We start from the raw sequence: 20,879 nt of genomic DNA, 5'->3' as shown, positions 1-20,879 counted from the left end.
CTACATCTGTTCTCTGGACCCTGGACAGGAAACCACTGAGGGCTTCTCTTATCCTCCCCTTCCCATTTACACAACTGAGGATCTTTCCAAGCAATAAAACATTTTGCCATCATAGGTGCAATACATTATTTCTTTCCCAAGCATGCAAATCTTGTGAATGACCATCTGCAACTCTGTACACATTTAGACAAGAAGAATTTCTCTGAGAAAAGAGGGGAAAAGCCAGACTGAATCCAAACGACTCCAAATGCTTGGGATGACATATATTTCCTATTAGAGAGGAGATCAAGCAAGGAGGATCCAGGTCCCTCGATGCTGTGTGCAAGAGTTTCCACATCTGTGCAGAGAAATGAGAGAGGCCAGATGGGTCCAGGGAAGAGTTTCAGAGGCTCTGGACGACAAAGGCTGCGTGTCCTCCTCCAGCATGGGCTGCCTGAGGTCCCTCTGGTCCCCACCAGGGCTTCTCATCTCCCCAGCAGCCTCACTGTGCAATTGTTTTTGTCAAACATCTGTCTGCAAAGGTTTGCTCCAGTGCAACAGAAGGTTTTTCATCTTGGTTTGGGCCAAGGAGGAAAGAAAGGAATGTTATTTGAGGCAGAAGGGAGGTGTGCTCACAAGGGAGGTTTGTTGCCCTGTGCATCTTCCTCGTGTAGAGAAAGAAGCCTTTGGGTGACTACATGTCACCCTTCTCCTCCTTAAGGTGAGGCCAGCTGGGCTGCTTTAGCACACTAAGCAGAAATAAATATAAGACTGATGTAAAAATAATATAAACTCAGAGATCCTGGCTCTGAGGTGAGAATGGGACAGAGAGCAGCTTTGCTCTGAGACCACAGCTTCTGCAGAGCACTAATGATGGTACTCAATCCATACACTGATGATTGGACCATAGAAACATTTTCAAAATGTTTCATCTTTGCCCTTCCCCTACTCCTTCCTCCTCAGAGAAATTTAATCCCAACACCCTTTGGGAGACTCAGCTGATCTCAGGCACATTTCAGCAGTTAAAAGGTGTTGAGACATCACATCTCCTGCATGCTATGACTTCCTCCTCTCAGTGATGCCAATTGCTAGTGCAGTTTCCTGATTGAGTTTTAGATCATAAAAGCAGGTATTTTTTTTTTGGAAATGCCATTTAAACCTTTACCTTCATACCAGGGAAGCAAAGGTTGAAATCAGGTTAGACTGCGTAATTTCATACTTCTGTTCCTAAGTGTGTTTTTGCAGTGTTTCACATTACAGTTTTTCCTCTCTCCTAAGCCTTTCACTTGATAAATATACTTCAATTATGAAACTGCCCACTTTCTACATTCTTTTTCACTTTCTTCTCTCACATCAAAGCCAACATAAATAAGGAATAAATTGTTGAGCTAACAAAACTGTTAAGAGAATACACTTTTTCCCCTGGAGCTGAAAAGATTTCCAATACCCTAGCAGAACTGTCTTAGATCAGTAATTGTTAATGGAATAAAACAGTGTCAAAAGGTAAACACAGTTGTTTGATAAGTCAGGTTGACTGTGCCTTTCTGGACCATGTCTCTTGCCTGTCTGCTTTTGTTTTGTTAAGATTAGCTGTTCTCAGTTCAAGGGAGTAGCCAGAAAATGAATTTTGTATACACAGCTCTGTTTGCAGCTTCCAACCCCTGCACTTTTTCACTTTAGCACAGTGAGCACGTATCCTGCTCCAGACCAACTTTCACAACTTCCTGCACAATCTCTCAATCAGTTATGGGTGCAGCACTGAGTGAACCTCAAAAGATGAGCCAGTGAAAGCTACACAGCCAAAACAACAGTCAAAGGCACCAAAAGCCATCAGCTCAGCAGCTCCAGCAGGTTGGACAACAGTCTGACCTTTGTCATAAGGAAAACCAGGGAGGCATCAGGCAGTTTTTAATGCTATTTTCTGTAATGGCCCTTGTCATACTTTCTCCCAGCAGGAGTTTGTGACCGTGCAAAGGCTGAGGACTGTAATTCTGAGTCTGGTCCTTGCAGAATTTATTTCTGAGCTCCCACTAATCTAGTTGGATTTACTTTAAATAAGGATTGGTGGCAACCAAAATTTTGTAGCAGAAGCCAGTCTCACAAAATATTGGCCCAGGCTGGGAGGGTCTAAGAGTACAGTTTGCCTTTTCCAGTGCTAAATGGGGTTATTTACTCTGGAGAAAAGGAGGCTCAGGGTTGATCTTATCTCTCTCTACAATTACCTGAAAGGAGGTGGTAGCAGGTGGGGAGCAGTGACAGGACAAGAGGACACAGCCTCAAGTTGTGCCAGGGGAGGTTCAGGCTGGACATCAGGAAGAATTTCCTCACTGGAAGTGTTGTTAAGCATTGGAATGGGCTGCCCAATGTAGTGATGGAGTAGAAGCATTCAAGAAACAGCAGGAGGTAGCACTTAGTGCCATGGTTTTTCTGTCTGATGAAGCTGATGGACAAACACAATGTTTAGTGGTCAGCACCAGTCAGGCTGCCATCACCAGGCACCACTAAAGTGACCAATAGCTCTGTGAGGGAAGCACAGGCATGGTACTGTATGTAAGGAGAAGTTAAGAAAAAATCACTCATTTCTTTGTCAAATTCCACCTAAAGACACACACACTGGTAAGCTTTCAGTGGATTCACTCCAGATAAACAATATTCTAGATGCTCCAGGAAAACTCTGAAAGAATGGGATAAAGTCAAGCACAGGGAATTGCAGAGGTCAGTCTGGAAAGTTTGCTGACTACAAGATCTGTTCTAAAATGTGTGCAGAGCTTGCATAAATTTAATCTGTTGAATATCTCTGCATGAACAGTTACCCAGCACTGCTTGGGCTAGGAAATTCTCTAAACATCTTCAGCCCACGTGGTTAAATGTTGGTTGAGTGTGAGTACTCCAAGCTAAACACAAGCTCTGAATAGGGGCCTATGTTCTTGTGCCTTAATACTCTCTGTAAAAATCCACAGTTCTGGTGCAACATGCAGAAAAATCTGTACCAGAAGCAGGATTTCTTACAAGGAAACCCATTAAAATGCTGAAGAACATGCATTGAGGCATTATATATGTCATGCTACTCTGGTTTAAGCACTTATGATCGCAAAAAAACCCAACCCCTAAACAATGATGGAAAACAAACAATGAGAGGATTTCCAGCTGACAATATTGGGGCTTGTCCACCTGAAACATAGTGGTCTCCATGGCTAAATTATTCACTTTGTTAAGGCAGGTCTGCAAGGGAGCACAGGGCACTGTTTACAGTTCTCTTTGACTGACAATCCCTACCTTCTGTCAGAAATTTGCTATGTTTATGAATATCTGTCACTTGAGCTATGCCTGATGTAACCCTTCTGTATCACATGAAATCTGCACTTTCTGTGGTTTCTTGGTTGGTTTTTAGGTGCAGTTCTTCATCCATTTTGAAACAGCCAGAGGGAGGGGTTGCATTTTAAAGTCTTTTACTTCGCTGTCACATCTGAAGTTTGTTCTCTACTACTTCCCTTTGATGCTGTGTTATGTTGTTTGCAGGACATTCATGCATTTTCAAGGGCTCCAGCATTCCTGTGTGGAGGGAGACCAGGATGCTGAGGCAGATCTCAGATTGTGCAACACAAAGGCAATGGTTGCTCGGGTTGGGTCTTTTTGGTTTTGCAGAAAGAAGCTGTGAAGTCATACCCCTTTTGGGTGACTGCATACCAGTCCTCATTAGTGATGTTACTGTTACATTATGCTAATTGTATTTTTGAAGCTCTGTAATTCTGACTTTTCTGAGTAGCTCAATAAAAAAACTTAATGAAAAAAAGATGCTCTCTGAAAAGGGCAAGAGATGCTCTTCTCAGGAGCTAGGGAGAGCTACATAGGAAAAGCTTTGTCTGTACCATCTAATTATCTTAGACATAAAGACTACTTATTTATTCATTAAGGCTGCTTCAGATGATATGAGAGAACACAAGCAGGATCCAGGCTGTGGACAACAGGAGGTGGGAGATAGAAGCAAGGAGTTACAGAATTTCCCTTTTAGCTTGACCTTCCTCAGCAATCCCTTAATTAGGAGCAATTAGGAGCATATACTCTCCCAGATTGCTTAGAGAGCAGATTTCATAGGTTTCAAAGAGGTGATGACTTGAAGCTGTTGCAAGATGTAGAAGGACATCCAAAACAGAGATGCTTTGCAAAGGCAGAGAGCACCAGGAGGTTTCCACTTTCTTCTCCTGGACAGAGACTCTCAGGGGAGTCCAACCTTACTGCAGATCTCTGTGCAAAAGCAGCCAAATCCTTAAAGCCTATTTCTAGAAGGATATTTAGTCACACAAATGAGTTCTCTGATCTAGGTTTCAGTCTCTCCCTCTGCCTCAAGACTCTGTAAAATGAGGCTTTTCCACCCCAGTTATCTCATCTCATATATTTTGGCAACAATCTTTGGAGAGCAGGAATGGCCTTTGCATAAAACTGACTACTGAAGTAAGCAATAATAGCTAAGCAGTTACACAGAATTCACTCTTTCTATTGTAAGACTTCTGAAACCTTTCCAAATTTTGCTTTTTTTGGCTGTTGTTGTTTTGGTGTTGGGATTTTTTTTTTTTTTTTTTTTTTGTGTTGAGAAAAGCTCTTTTTCCCACACGTTCATTTTTGCTCTTGGTCTGCAACTCTGAGTGTGGCCATGAAGTCTGAATGTTTCTTGCTGGTCAGAGCCTATGGAGCTTCTGTCTTTCTGCCATTTCATGTGTCATGCAGACAACCAAAACCCGCAGCAATAAAAACTTCACAGTACAACAAACCCCCATGTCACTGATGTATGCCACATGGTGTATTTTGTTTCTAACTGGTCACACTTGGAAATGATTCAGTTTCTTTTTGCCACCCAGCCCCATTGTATAAAGCAACTTTTTCCTGTTTGAAGTCCAGTGTGTTTTTTGGGAAAAAATGAAGCATTTCTCTTGTGTGAGGTAACAAATGTCCCTGGAAAATATAACTGCAGAGATGCTGTCCTTATCTCCATTCACGATTTTCCTCCTTTTTTTCAGGCTTTGGAACCTTAATATTTGTGGTCATACAGACATACGTAGATTTCATAGAATATTCTGAGTTGGAAGGGACCCACAGAGATCATCTAATCCAACTTTTAAGTGAATGACCCTTATGAGGATCAAACCTACAACTTGGGTGTTATTAGCACCATACTCTAACCAACTCAGTTCACTGGGGTGTTAAAGTAAAACCAAACAAAATATTTGTATTTCTTCAAAATTTTTTTAAATCCTCCTGTTCAAGCAATATATGTGATAGATTTTCATTACTTAGGGCTCCATCACATACAAAAATACTCATTGTGTCTTTTCTGCAAACTCTTCTACAGAGAATAGTTTGTCCTGCTAACAAAGGAAAATGCATTTTAGAATAAAATGTATTTACTGGCTAACAGATCTCAGGCAACAGTACAAAATATCTCCTGTTTGTGGGGTTTTTTGATTTTTTTTTAATTTTTTTTTAATTTGGCAAAACCAGCAGTTTCAGTGAGCTGAGTCCAAATGTATTCTCAGCTGGGGAGAAAGGACTGATTGATGGTGGTAAATATTAAACTGTTCAAGGCCCCTGCTTCACAGCATATAAAACCAGTCACATCAGCTCATGTTTCACGTTTTATGTCTTTTCTTCGAAAAAAGACACAAAAAAAATCTGATAAGCACAGCTCAAAGCCCCACCAAGCTGCCTGTACAACCAGCCTCCTCAGCATGCAATTACTTACACATTTATCATGGGAAAAGGACACCCTTAGATAGCAGGGCTGCAAGGGGTCAGGATGCAAATTGGGTGCGAATTTGCTCTAACAATGTGAAGCACAGCTCCTACACATTAAGGCACTGGGTGCTGACATTTAATTGCATAGGCCTGGTTATGGCTTCTAGGGGACAATCTAGTCACAAAACCCACCAGGGGCTGTTTGGCTTCAAGACTTATTGGCACGGACACACTTCTTATGGGTGCAGACCCAGACAGAGGTGTTGGTTAAGAGGAAGACAGGTGGTTGAGGGAGTGATGAGGATTGTAACTGAATTAAGGTTTAAATAGCAATACTCCATATTTTTGGCAGCTCTTACAGTTTTGTATTAATCTCTATGAATCAGCTTGGTATTAATCTGGATGCTCCTAGTTTTCCCAAGAGGCTGCAGGGGGAAGGCAGGTCTCTATTTCCAGTCTCAGCTGGGCAAAGTGGGCTCAGCGAACAGTGTGCATTGACCCTTAGATTACACATGGGAAGTTTGCTTATGAGGATGCATTCACAGAATAACAGAATCACTAAGGTTGGGGAAGACCTCTAAGATCTTTGACCCAGCACCACGTTTACCACTAGCCCATGTCCCCAAGTGCCACATCCCTGTCACAGGTGTTCTCTTTGCTCAAACCCTGTTGAGCTAAGCTCAGAGGTACTTATTCCTTCTTCCCTGACCTATCAGCCCAGGTGTGTTTTGAATGCCAAGACAATAAAAGATTCTCTATTTCTCTCCTATAAGAAGGAGATTTCTCCCAGGCTCAGAACAATCACACTGTTTGCCTGGCTTGTGCCAGCAACGTTTCTGCACATGGGCCTGGCAGCCTGAGCAGCAAGTGATGCCAAAACAGTTTTGATCCCTACACCTAAAAAAACCCCAAACAACCAAAGGACAATACTTCTCCACTGAGAACAATGACCAGAGCTTGACAGCCATTACTCACAAAGTTCCTGGGCTCTGGCATACCCAGAAATTGCTGGCACTTTGCAATATTTCAGAGGTGTCAAGTTGCCCTCTAGCTTTTAGGGTCATGTTGAATTAAAGAAACCACAAATAAAGAAAGATGGAATCATAGAGACCCTGAAAAATACTCCCTGGCAACATTCCAGCCAAATGTTTCATGCACCATGTTTTATACAACTTTACATGTTGTGGAAGCCACGGAGAGGACTCAGGCACTGCAGTGTTAAACTGGAGTTTAAACTCTTAGATGGGAAGAATCCAGTGATTGCCTTATCAGTCATGGCTCAGTAGTCCTGGAAGGCAAGTGGAGGTGTGTGCAGCAATTCTTTTGTTGACAATGGCATTTGTAACTGGAGAGACCAAGAGTAAGGTTACAGGATGCAAACACAGAGTTTTTGCAAACAAGATGAAGCTCTGCAGCACATGTTGGTTGAACTGTTATGAGTTACAGGGTAGAAAAATGTTGTTCTCAATTGCTGCAAATTGACAGTTTGCTAGACAAAGTGATGCTGGGATGTCACATTTGTCTGGTAAAAAGCACTCAACTTTGTCATATCTCCCTTAGAAGATTGATAAAGTCTAATGACTGAACATAACATATTGCTGGAATTACCATAATATTATCCACAAACTTGGATGCAATTGTGAAAGGAGCAATTTGAGATCTATAAAACAAGAGCTGCTCTTTTTCACAAGTGATTCATGCTAGAAGTGTGAGGTTGGCACAGGTGGAAGAGAAAATCTTGCTGGGATTAGGAATGGTCTCTACCTTCCAGTTGCTCCACTGCAAGACTGTATATGGCAGCTGCATGAATGTTTGTGGATCACATCTCCCAGGAGGGAGTGCCCAGGGGAGGACACAGTAAGGGACCTCTTGGAAGTGGCATTGGAAAATGCAGCCAAGCTTGGAAGATGACAAGGGGATTTAATAGCTTTGGAATAGGAGGTTTAATACCTTTAAATTGTAACAGTTTCACTCAAAATGGGGCCCCTCTTGTAGGAATGTGGGTAATCACAGGCAATTACCACCACTTGCCACCACCTGAACCCACTATTTTTCCTTGGCACTAAATGAGGATCAGTCTCTAGAGTGGGGTTTTTAGGAGGGTTTGGTTTTGATTTTGTTTGTTTGTTTGTTGGTTGGTTTGGTTTTGGTTTTTTTTTAAATTCAAGACAAAATTACAAGGTCAGATTGGAATCAGAAATGAAACAGCCAATCAGGTGTTCAGGCTACCATGGCAATACAATAAAGATTTCTTTTCGTGTTCCTCCAGAAACGCAGCTCTGATGTAGGGATCGGGAGAAATTGCATGCTCCTGACTTAAAAGCTTTGCTAATTATCCCTCTGTAAAGAGAAAAGTATATAAAAAAGGTCACTACCCAGGTTCATGTACCTTGTTCATGAGCCATGCTGCTTAGAAATGGCAATGCCCAATTTCAGAAAACATAGGAAGGAAGGAAAAGAAAATAACTGCCTTTTGTTATTCAGCCCATGGACATGATTCTCTGGGAACATGGGAATAGAGTGCAAGCATCTTGCAGGTAGATGCTGAAGGCACTCACATTTTCTTGCTCCTTGCATGAGCACAAACCTACTTCTGTTGGTTCTGCTTAGTAAGAAAAAACCAATTTTATCTGAAGCACCAGAGAGCTGTAATGGGATATAATAATTTCTCCCCATGCCTTTTGAGCAAATATTAGGAAAAGTTCAAATATGTTTAAAATTAGAAGAAACAGGCTTATGACATCTCCTTTTCTGGAGCAGGTTGCATGTGAGAGATACAGGGAAATTTCACAGTGGTTTGTTCTGCCCTCAGTTTCTAGGATCCCATGATTTCAGTAGTTATTGTAGTTTCGTAACGTCGACTGAACTAGGCAACTGTTTTGAAAGTTTCCAATACAAAAATCACTTATGATTACAAAAAGACTGAGGGCTAGGAGAGAATTGCATCATCGGGGCTTGGCATGGACCCATGGCACAGAGTCCTTACCAAAGAGCCATGTGCTTCCAGCCAGCCTTAAGTGGCTTGTACTCATACCCAAATTCCAGCTTGGGCCAGAGCCTGTCCTGATGCGTGATCACAACAGCAGCGCTGAGCTGGATCCTCTGACAGTGGAGTCAAAGCACCCCGGGCTGTACATCAAGTGCCAACCAGCAATGTAGAAAAGAAAATTCTCCCATTTATTAACTGTTCCTAAACTGTCCAGTGTTTCTTTTCCTTTCTTCCCGGTCTGGGACAACAGGGCACCTGTGGTGTGCTTCTACTGTGGCGTCCCAAAGATTTTAGGAGATGATGTGGGCACACAGAAAGGGTTCAGGTGATTCGCAAACCATTTTAAAAAGTATTGCAACCCACATGTTCCTATTGATAGTAGACACAATGTGCCATCAAATAAGCACCCCCTAAACACAGAGAAAATAAATTATTTTTCTTATGAGTGAGATGGCACAGGCAAGGGGCAGTTGGGGATTTGTTGTGGTGATTATGGAAGTGCTACAATGATGGTGTCCTCTGAGAGAGCTGTTTCCTTTAACAGCATTTTCAGAGCAGCTCATAGACCACCTTTCAAAGCAGCATCTCCAGTATATTTCTGTCCTTGATCTTGAATTTAATTCTTATTTTTAATGCAAGCTACACACATGCTATTGACAAGTTCCCTTTCCCACCCTTTTTCAGGAGACAGAGCAAAATTTATTTTTCTTCCATCCCAGACCCCATTCCCTCCTTTTCTCTTGCTTCAGCTGCTTATGGTTTTCTTTAATGGCTTCACTTTGTTATAAACTCAGGTGCTAAGCTGGTTTGGAGTCTGTAACCTTTTGTAGGCCAGGTGGGAGCAGAAGGTCTGCTCTGCTTCATGACACAAATATTTGTGGGCTGTTTTGATTTCTTTTTTTTCCCCAAGAATATATTTTGTGTGGATTTCTTTCCCAAACAATGAGGCAAACTATTCCCAGAGGTGGTGGTGACAGCCTGGTGATCATGTCAGTGTCCACTTGGTGGGAGAGCACATCACCGGCCTTTGTAAGGGAAAGAACTCACTGCACGTCTCCAGGCAGTGGCCCTCTTGCCTGCCTGGCATCTTCCAGCAGCAGATCTGACCTATGTGGCCACAGGCAGCCAAACCCCAACATTTATGTTTGATAAAGAAGTCCTGCTCTCGCATGCTTCCCCGTGTCCCTTGTGAATTTGTGCTGCATGGTCCCACACGGGTGTTTGCTGTCTGAGCAGAGGTAAATGCAGCCTCACCTCTGCCAGATGGGTGGGCAGAATGCTCAGAGTGGGCACCTGAATGCTTAGATCACCTTTGTTTGCAAAAAGTTCTTCAAAATAGGGCTATTCCCCACATGGCTGCTGCCAATGGGTGCCTTTACACCCACAAAAGCTTTTATTGCTCTGGGCAGGATCTGTTTTAAAATTGAGCAAGTTTCCAAGTTCTGTTTGGCATGGAGGTGAGCTTGCTAGCTGGCTGAGAGTAGTTGTATGCAACGGTGGTGCCCTACTTTTTGAATGCAGCTTTTATGTGAGCAAATAAGGAATTTTATTTGCTGTGCTGAGTCAGTGCTCCATCTATTTGTGATCTAGACTCTCATTCAGAAAGAATCCCATCAAGGCATCCAACTCCCTGGAATGGGACATAGGCAGGGTCTGCTTAACTGTTCATATAGAAAAACTCAGCTTGCACAAGTGCACATTCAGGGATTGCTTTCCAAGTGTTCAGCACTCACAGCTTAGACTAACACTTCAGAGGAGACCTGCCCCTTTTAATACACCCATGCAGGCAAAGTTTTCAACAGATATCAGTCTCAAAACAGAGTTTGCTAGCTCTCTGGCCAGTTGTTTTGCCACTCAGATAAGAACTGAGCCAATCTGAAGACCTGATCTTCAGCAACACTGAAAAACACCACGTTTCAGGGAGTGCACATTGTAGGCATCACAGTCATCTCGTGCTTGCCAGACTGTAAGTAATCATGCCAGCAGCTAGCAGGCTGTCAGTTACTAGTGTAAGCTGCAAATCCATCAAGAATTGTTTATATTTCACAAGGGGACGGATAAAGAGAAGATTCATTTCATACCCCTTTAAAAAGTGCGTGCCCGCGTATGGCAGAAGGTCAAGATAATTTTAGAGACAGATTTCTCAAGAGGATCCTTTCTGAAGGTAGTCCTGTTAGAATTAACAGCCCTTTGCCTTGGCATGGCTCCTGCTCTTGTGGCTGGGGCTGCAGAGGATGGCTCTTTCTCCAGGCTGAACCTGGCAGTGGGTGCTCCCTGCTCTATTTCAGTTGCAGAAACTTAAATCCCAGCACCAGGGACATTGCTAAAGCCTTATCTTCATCCCTCTGACATTAATGTGGCTCTGGTGTGCTTCTGGAAAACATGATTCCTGTCCCAGAGCTCAAAGTTTAAGCTGGGGTTATAGGTTTCATAAATATTAATCCAAACAGGGAACTCCAGGGTTAGATCATATCCTTATGCAGCATTGCTTTCACTGGGCCTGATACCCAGGTATTAATCTGTGTCATAAATTCAGATCCAAACTCACTTCCAAGACATTGTCAAGCAGAGGGAAAGGGTTCTGAAGGGTGTCTGGGGGTCACAATCTGCTTAATCCCTCTCATTAGGTAGTTACAGATGTACAGATGTACATTAGGTAGTTACAGATGTAGATCCAGAAAAACTCCTCAATAACACAGTGGGTGAGTATTTCAGAGACCAAGGAATCAAAACAGTGATTTTTGTCATTCCTCCAGTGGTCAGGATTATGGGCAAGGATTCAGATAACTCATCCATCAGGTCTTTGCTTCTTAGTGTCAAGCTTAAAAAGGGAAAAGAAACACAATATACCTGGACCAAACTTTCAAATCTGTAGTTGATGATGTTTGCACACTTCCTTCACCTCACAAAGGCCAAGGGTAAAATGTATTTTGGAAAAAAACATGGATATCTCATGAGAAATAGAGCAGGCTGCAAGACTTACAGGACCTGTTGTAGAGTAAAGACTGAGATTTTTGGTTAAAGCTGCTGTTACCATCACATGCTGTCACACTGAGAGAGCTGAATCCATGAAGCTGGAAGGGCTGCTGGGAAAGATTTTGTACTGATTCCTCCTTCCATTAGGGATCTAGTTTCTAGCAGAGAAAAGGGAAGAGGGGAAGAAAATCAGCACACCCATAAGCAAAACTTTTTACCTCAACCTTGATTGCTGCAGCTGCAACCAACAATGTTTTACCCCAAACTGCTCTCAGGATGTTTGGAGCTGGGTGTTGTGGGTCAGTGTAGAGTTCTATCTATTGAATGTGGTGTTCTCTTGAGGGTCTGTGCCTTTCAACACAGAAAGTCTAAAATTCTCAGCAGGTCAGGTGCTTTAGATCCCCTTCCTTCACCTTGGTCCAGGCTGCCACTCCTCCTGCACACTTCATCATCCAACCCTCACCCTGTCTAGAGCCATCCTACTCCTGCCAACATTTCACATCCTTTTTTCTGAGCCCCTGCCCCAGCTCTGCTTTACACTCTGGTTGCTCTGCCCCAGGCTTGCAGAGGGCAACACAAAACCGGGCAATAACTGGGAGAGAGAGCTGGCAGGCAAAATCAGGTCAATAATGAAGGCTGGAGCAACCCCCACTTGCTCAAGTGGGCTGTGCTACACAAACACCAACTGCCTGCCCTCGGGGCTCCCCTGTCTAAGGGCAGCCTCATGGGAGTCCTAGGCTGGCTCCTTTGATCCCAATTTCTCAGCAGCTGTGCAAGTCATGGCCTTTACAGTGGCTTGCTGCTGACTCACGGTGAATCACGGCTCACTGGTACTATAAAGGTGCCTTGGAGGGCAGGAATTATGTTTGTGCTCACTTTAAGACCCTGTTATGCCCTGGGAGCAGTGTGAAAGAGGCACAACATAGAGTCTGGCTCATTGTACGTGCACCCTACCATAATATAAATCAGCATTATTTGAGCATAGTCATTATTTAGAAGAAATTACAATAAATTAAGGCACCAAATTTGTAATTAAGGGCCAGCAAGCTACTTAATTAATCTTATATCTAATTAGCCAACAATAAATTACCCAAGCAGGACTATAAATCTATTCAGTGAGCTACAAGAACAGCATGCATAAAGACCTGTCCTGTACTGTTAGGAGCTCTTGATGCTGTTCAGCTGCCCTTTGTCTCCCCGGCTGCCCCAGTGCCCCACCTCCAGGGCTTCTGTCTGGTTGAAAGCTCCTCTGGGCAGAGATCATGTCTTTGAAGTGGCTTGGATCATTCTAGCTTAGAGTTTGGGGACTTCACGAAAATAATCAATTTTACTGAAATTTAATGCAGGTTGAATTGTGTTTAGCCCCATTGTGAGTCTCAGCAAGCAGCTTTAAAGAAGTCTTTTTCATGTGGTGGTTAGTAATGTTGTTGCCCAGAGAGGCTGTGGGCTCCCTATCCATGGAGGTGTTCAGGATCAGGCTGGATGGGACTCTGGGTAACCTGGCTTAGTGGCCCATTGCAGGGAGGGTGGAATGGGACGATCTTGAAGGTCCCTTCCAACCCAAACCATTCTATGACTCTGATGTCATGTGCTGAAAGAGATGTGCAAGTGGCAAGAATGGCCAGCTACTGGTATGTATGCAGGTTGTACTCAGAAGATTATTGCAGAGCTGGTTTTTTATATGCAATGTCTTTTTTTTTGTTTTAATTACAGACTCCACAGAATGCTATATAATGTGAATTGCAAGTTCTGAAAAGCTCGTGGGTTTTATCTAGGCAAGCTGCGCATGGCTACTCTAAGCAGGCAGGCAAGACCGGGCAATGCAGCTAAACATCTCAGAGGTACAGTTTTTTCAAGTACCTCCTAAAGCCTATTTTCACAGGATCTGCCAGTACAAACAGGGATTTGTGACTACAGTTGAGGAGCATAAAAAGTACATGGTGTCTCTATGAGAATTACAGCTTCTTAGCTGTGGTTGGCTTAGGGGATGGCTTTATTCAAAATGTTGTACCCCAGCCAAGCTGTGTCCTGAGGCTCTGTGTTAAAACACACACAGCAAACAATGAGAGGAGATAAAGCCTGTCCCAAGAGCTGCATGCATGACCACAAATGTGTTTTATGGCAGCCTGGGGATGGGGTTTCATTAATCTGCTAAATGCTGCAGGGTATGTGTGGCCCTAGAAGGAGGTCACACATCCACTTGGGCGAAGTGTTGGCTCTGTGGAGATCATTGGGAGATTTGCCATTGGCTTCCACATAGCCCCTCTTGTCCATTGCTGCATCCCTCTTCTATGACTGTGGAACGATGGCTCAGCTGATGTAAAAGCATCCCCACATTCACTGGGCTTCAGGGATTTCATTTCAGTTGAGAATGGGGTCTGCTGGACACCATCTTCCTTGTCAAAAACACATATGTGCACCAGCAAAACTCAAGGGTGTAGGACTTAAAGCCTCCTCAGACAAGATTTGTAGAAAACCCATATGCAATGTAGTTTATTAGTCAACTTTAAAAAAACAAAGACCAAGGGAGATTGCCTTTAATTGGCCACCCTCTGACCATCCAAGAGAAGACTTGGTAACTAAATCACCTGCCCCATCTCTTAGATGTTGTTGATGGATGCATCTCCACTAACTTCAGTTGTCATAAAATCATAGAATCATAGAATAATTTAGTCTGGAAGAGACCTTTAAGATCATCAAGTCCTATCCCTAAGTCTCTGGCAAAGAACTGTGGCCCTGACATCAAATGCATGGGAGGACATTCTCCATCTCACAATTTGCAAAGGTGCTCATGACTGTTTATTTACAGAGATTCCCAATCATGGAAGTCGTGCAGAAACAGAGCTTTGCCAAAGCCCAGCAAATCCCTCCACCAAAGAAAGTTTGCACAAGATTAGGATAATACAGAGCAAACAAAGCATGGCATGAGGCCATGGAGCTGAACGGTTCCAAAAGAGGTATCTTTGTGGAGAGACATGGAATAAGATTATTTAAAAGGAAATATAAAACTAGAGTGGAATAAGGAAGAAGAGCCAAAATCCTCCGTTGATTCAGTTGCATTATTTCAAGCAGACATTTGGATGTGATGTCGTTTGAAGGTGATGAAAATAAAAATAGCTGAGGTTCTTCATCTTTCTCGGAAGGTGTTTTCTGTTGTTAGTCTTTAGCTTGCTCTTAAGCAAAACCTGCATCTTGCACAATGACTTGACTTCAGGGCAGACCTTTGAGAACAACATGAAACATCATGAAATGAGCCAGGGCATGAGAATATGGAGTATTTGCATGTGGCCCTGAGAAGAGCTAGTCACAACAGAGAGGTCAGGAAGAAACTGCAGAAGGAAAACAAGACAGAGCAAACAGCCACAGAACTGCCAAAGGAAAACTTAAACAAAAAAGGGATGTACTTCAGGCAGAAGGAAGGGTGGTGGAACCCAGCAGAGATCTGTCATTTTATGCTACCTGTCCCTAGCAATAGGAGTGATCAGAAAGGTTCTGCTGTATTCTCAGGAGAAAATTAAAAGAAAAGTACTTTTTGACAATGCATTTTGTAAGCAGTTGTCCTCACCTATTGAATTAAAATTAAATTCTACCAACAATCATCAAAAAAAGAGAAAAGGTCAAAGTTTCACATTCTGGCATCCAACTCATAAAGTCTCCTTGAGGTCATCAGCTCTTCAGAGATTGTAAGAGCACCCTTTTCCCCAAATAACCATATCATATCCTCACCCATTCTTAAAATTGTGTTTGAATGAGCCATTTTGGAAATTCCTGAGATGCTTGGTTGTGCTTTGTTTACTCTCAAATTGGAATTAAAACCAGTGCAATGGAAGTTGAATTCTAGCTGAGACAAAAACACAGGGACTACATTGCTCCATTCATGGTTTTCAACCCAATTTGGCAGATTTAAGGCATTCAGATAGAACTCTGGAAAAACTCTGGGATGAAAATAAAGCTGCAATGAATTCAGCATTGAATTTATTCCCAGCCTCATGGGCCCAGCACTGCATCCCTCAGTTTCTGTTCTTTGGGTCAACCCTAATTTCTCCCCTTTCAGAGTCAACCCATTCCCATTCTGGCTTGCCATTTAAGCCACTTTCTTTGGGAATATCACACTTTTTTCAGGGACATCCATTGCTTATGGAGAGGTTTTTCACTGTAGGACTGTTACAAATGGAAACCTACATGTTATTTTACCCTTTTAGGAGGCACAATTTATTTGCTCCCTTAAGAAAACAAATGCTGACATATCACTTCATTTAGCCAGAGTTTGGAACACTGAAATCTGCTGTAACAACTTTTTTTTTGCCCACTTTCAGAAATATTTTGCAATACATACACCTACTCATTAGATTTTAAAAAAATTTGCTAAACTCACCCATTCCCTAGATTTAAAAAAAAAAGTTCACTTCAGTCCAAATCCACAACATGATAACAGGCTTTTAAACAAATAAGGACATTTCTAAAGAAGAATCCATATCTGCTAAAATCACTTGTACAGAAATGTAGCAAATCAACCCACAGCCTAAGTGATACTTGATAGAATAGACTTGCTGGATATAAAAGCTTAAGTTTCCCCTATGCAGCCAGCACTAACGTTTGCAAAGCCAAGATCTACTGTCCAACATTTTGAATGAGCTCTCTGGTTTGTCTTTCTTGCTGCTGCAAGCACCTCATGTCAGCATTCCTCAGAGTCTGCATAATGTACATATAGGCTGATCTTTGAACTTGGTGTCATCACTCAGACCAAAATCAATAGAGGGATATGACACTGGTGGGACCATTTGCCTGTTGTAGTTCAAACAGACAGATGGGCTGTTGTATGAGCATGGAACCAAAGAAACTTGGAGTTGGTTGAGGGTTTTCGTCTTTTTTGGAGTGGGAAATGAGGCTCTCAGAATGTCCATGCAGAAGGAGGTGAGTTCAGCTTACGTGTCAGCAAAATCACTGCAGGTACTGCAGTCTTTGCACCTTGAGGAATGGCTGCCTGGTTCTGGGTTTTGCTGTTTTCTATCTTTTTACTGTATGAATTCCCCTAAGATCCACATCAATATCACTTTCTCTCTTGGGCTAAACCAGGTCATGAATAATAAAAGCAAACAGCAGTTACTGTCCACAGGGCCTGTAAAATTCCTTGTCCTTATCCCAAGGGACTGTGACTGTTTTTTTCACAGCTTTTCCCTAGTGCTGTATGAAATGTGGTTGGACATTTGGAGTCTGTCAGCTGCTCAGTTGCCAGCCTTACAGACTGGGATGGGGCAGTGAGAAACTGGATTATCTCAGATGGTAAGTGGGCAGACGTGACATAAAATGGGACTCCCAATGACATAGCTGCTTGTGACATCATTCTCCAGTGCTGGGCTGCAGAAGGCACCTCTTTGTCAAAATTCAGGTGTTTGTGGTCCTCAAGCATCCTAAGAGATACACAGGGTAAGGGTGGGACACCCAGTGTTTGGGTGAGTGGAAGTGCTGGGCAGGACTGGCAGAATCCCTACAATGCCAGTCCTGGGGAAGGGTTACTCCACCTCTGCTTGTGCCTGGGCAGTGCTCTGAAATGTTGTGCTTTTCTGTGGTTGTACTGGCTCCAAGATTCTGTGGGGTCTGAGCTCCAGGTTTGTAGCTGTGCCCTTGCCCTCATCTCACAGGGGCTGCAGAGATGCCACAAAGCAGCCTGGTGTGTTACTGCTTGGAACACTTCACTGTTGGAGCACTGCTGCCATTCCCCTCTCTATTTCTTCTTTCATGCTCATAGTAGTCCATGACTGAAAGTCAGACAGACGTTCAACTGTAAAAATAAAAATGTTTTTTAGTTCACATTTTTCCAAATCCCTCCCCCCCAAACCAATGTATAACTCTTTATAATACAGCCTAGTTAATATTTCCCTTTCATTTTATACTAGCACAGCACCTCAGAAAGATGGGTTTAAATAGGCAGGCTGTGCTTTAGGAATAGACTACTATTCCCAGGCAAACTGATCTTAACAAAAATATTATAATGAAATCAATATGTATTATTACACATAATGAAGCAAAATGTATATTTTTACATATTAACTCTATTTGGTTTTGCTCTTTACATGTAGTTATAAAAATATTTATTTTTGTGCTCAGAATAACAAAATGAAAGCTCAGTGTTCAGGCTCTATCTGGTTGGCACTTATTATTTCCATATGTTAGGGTAACAACCAGATTGCTCTGCCAGTTAATTCTGTGACTTTTTCTGCACCTTTTCATCTGATCCAGCAAAGATTATTTTCTTTGCAGCTATTATTGCAAAGAGGTGACCGATTGCCACCGGGCAGAGAGTTAAAAATGAAAGGATCAATTAAGTTTATTCTTCTGGTGAGAAAATATGCACATTTTCTCAGAACATTAAATTCCATCTGAGGAACAGAGATGAGGAATTAAGATGCTTTCAATACTTTAAACAGGCCTCCCTGTTTTCAGTAGCAATGCTCTATTTGGATTTAACTCTGGTCAGAAGAGCAGCTCTGCTCACTGAAAGTGAGGGCAGAATGTTCTGATGACTCCAGCGGGGCAGGGATCAAAGACAGCAGGACAACCCTGGAAGATGAACCTGATTGAGATGAAGATGACCCTGTTCATGGCAGGGCAGTTGGATTAGATGATTTTTTAAAATCTCTCATAAATTTGTGATTCTATGAAGTTGATAAGATCACGCTTTTTTTCCCAGACATATCGGAGACATCCTATGCGTATGTGCCAGGTGGTGTTGCACTGCTTTGTCTGAATGCACTGCTAGTCTGTAGCAAGCCTTTGGAGACCATCACCAACCCCAAGAAGTTCATTTGGAGCCAGAAAAAAGGTTCTGCAGAGCAGTTTAAGGGAGGAGCAACATATGGTCAGTCACACTGGGAGTTAGAGAGCACTTTTCTTCGGAGGCACAGCATGTCACACTGGATCTTTGTCCATGTGCTTGCAACCTGTCAGGAACATACATCTGATATACTCTCCAGAAAAAATAGCAAATGAAGGAGTGGGTCTCCATCAGCCCTCCAGGTGCAGCTGATCACAGCTAATAGGAGCTGCAGAGATGTATCTGAAGCTCAGTCACAGCCCCAGGCAGGACCAGTTTGCACTGAGCTCTGTGACACTGAGCTGAGATGCTTACTATGTCTCATCCTACCAGGGAAAACCTTGATCAATATTTAAATCTGAACTCTTTATTTCTCTTCTTGAGACATCTGATATATCCCCACAGCAGCTTCTGGGATGTTTCTCAGCTTCCAAGACCAGAAGAGCCCACACTTGCCAAGTCATCATCCTGGGAAGCTTGCTGGAGAGCTGGTGCAGGAAAACCAACAATGTTTTGTATATATGGATGGAGCAAGGTTAAACACCAATGCCAGATTTCTCAGACTTCCATACACTCCTCCATGGAGACACCCTCAACACAGCCAGGGATGCAGAGCAGAGCTGCGATGGGCTATGGCTGACACCAGCTGCAGCAGAAATTGCCTCTTTATTTCCAGCAGTGCCTCTGCAACACAAATCCTGAGGACACACAGAGCGAGCTGGAGTCAGCAGGCAAGAAAAGGACATTCTGGGGAAGGAGTTTGTAGGAAACACAGTAAGAAAAATGCTTCCCTTGGAAAGGTGTTGTAACAAAGATAAAATGCTTCAGATGTCAACAGGATACCACAGGATTCCAGAAAAACCGCACAGCTTCTCTGCTGCAGAACTGTTCATTCACAAAATAGTTTTTCTTTCTCATATTCAGGTTATTACAGATAGTTTCTGTACTGCCAGAGCTGCACTGACCTGCAGTGTGAGACCTTTGAGAGCTACAGCAGCTCAGGCAGAATCAGGCACCTCAGCATAAAGGGACCTTCTGTATATATTTCCTTCCCTTCCCCTGACAGAGTAACTGGAGCAGTATAAGCAACTTTATATTGACATAATTCATCCCCATTGGGGGTGTTATATCATGTTAGAGAGATTTAGATGGTTAATGTGATAAAACTTGTGAATAGAAAATCTGGTAGGATCATGAATTAGTTTTTTTACTCCTTGCACTCTACATGACTCACAGTAACTCAAACTTGTAAGAATAACAGTGTATAAATTGGCCAGAACTAAGCCCCTTTGCCAAGACAGATTGGTTTTTAACTACCTGCATGCTTGAACCTTCCACAGCCACAGAAATCTGCACAAGGCTAACAGGTTTGTTCCTAAGTAACATATTATCTAAAGAAAGCACCACACATATGCCAAACTTTCCAAAGGAAACCAGTGATTCTGGATTCTTTTATACCTAAATGCCAGTCCTGAGAAAACTTATAAAGTATCTTAAATGGGAACTGCTCTTTGTAAGGAAAATAATGATAAGGATGCAATCTCTGAAAGATACAGATTGTTCTGCAGAGGGCTATTTTCTTATCTTCAGGACATTCTTGGGGAAGAGAAAAGAATCAAAAAAAGTGCTGAGGAAGAAGGAAAGAGATCTAACTACCAATAGGGAATGATGAACAGAAAGGGTGAGAAAGGACAGTCTTGGAAAGAGGCTAGAAAGTAAAAGACAACAAAGGAGGGGAAAAACTGAGGGAGGCGAGGGGGAGGGGGTAGGGAGAGGAGAATGTGTGAAACAAAGGTGAAAGAAAGGGAAGAAGAAATGAAAGTGGGAAGGGAAGAAAAGCCACAATCGAGGGCTGAGATGAGTACGTTCAGTTCCTATTTAATTTATACATTAATATTCCAGTCAGTGTTTAGTAGGTGTCTCTAAAGGCTGTGATTTATTATAATTTTTCCTTTTCAGCTCTGCAGAGGAAGGGGCAAAGGCCAGGAGGGGGCTGGATTCTTTGCCTAGGGCACAGCAGCTCCTTAGGCTGGCCCTGAATTCAGAGAAGTGCTAATGCTCCCTGGAGCTGGAATGCAATTAATTTTCTGTGGTACAATGTTCCAGAAAGAGCATATTTGGGGAGGCTCAGGTTTGTGATTATAGGCTACCCTCAGCCTAGGAGTGAAAATTGGAGCTGCGACACCAGCTCTCCACACCGGGTTATTATTTTACACATCTGGGTTTTTGACCTGAAAATGTTTGTTTGCATGACATTTCTGCAAAAGAAGAGGGTGAGCATCTCACTTTATCCATGTTAGTGGTCAGTTCAGCCACCAGAGTCCACTTGAATCGGCAGCAAAATCTTCTCTGACTTATCTCTGGATGCCTTTTATTTATTTATTTATTTTA

The sequence above is a fragment of the Melozone crissalis genome, unplaced genomic scaffold (genome assembly GCF_028551555.1).
Source record: "Melozone crissalis strain CALT ecotype California unplaced genomic scaffold, PUWL_Pcris_2 ptg000006l_1, whole genome shotgun sequence".
In the NCBI taxonomy this organism is placed as follows: Eukaryota; Metazoa; Chordata; class Aves; order Passeriformes; family Passerellidae; genus Melozone; species Melozone crissalis.
Note: the sequence above shows the minus strand (reverse complement) of the source record.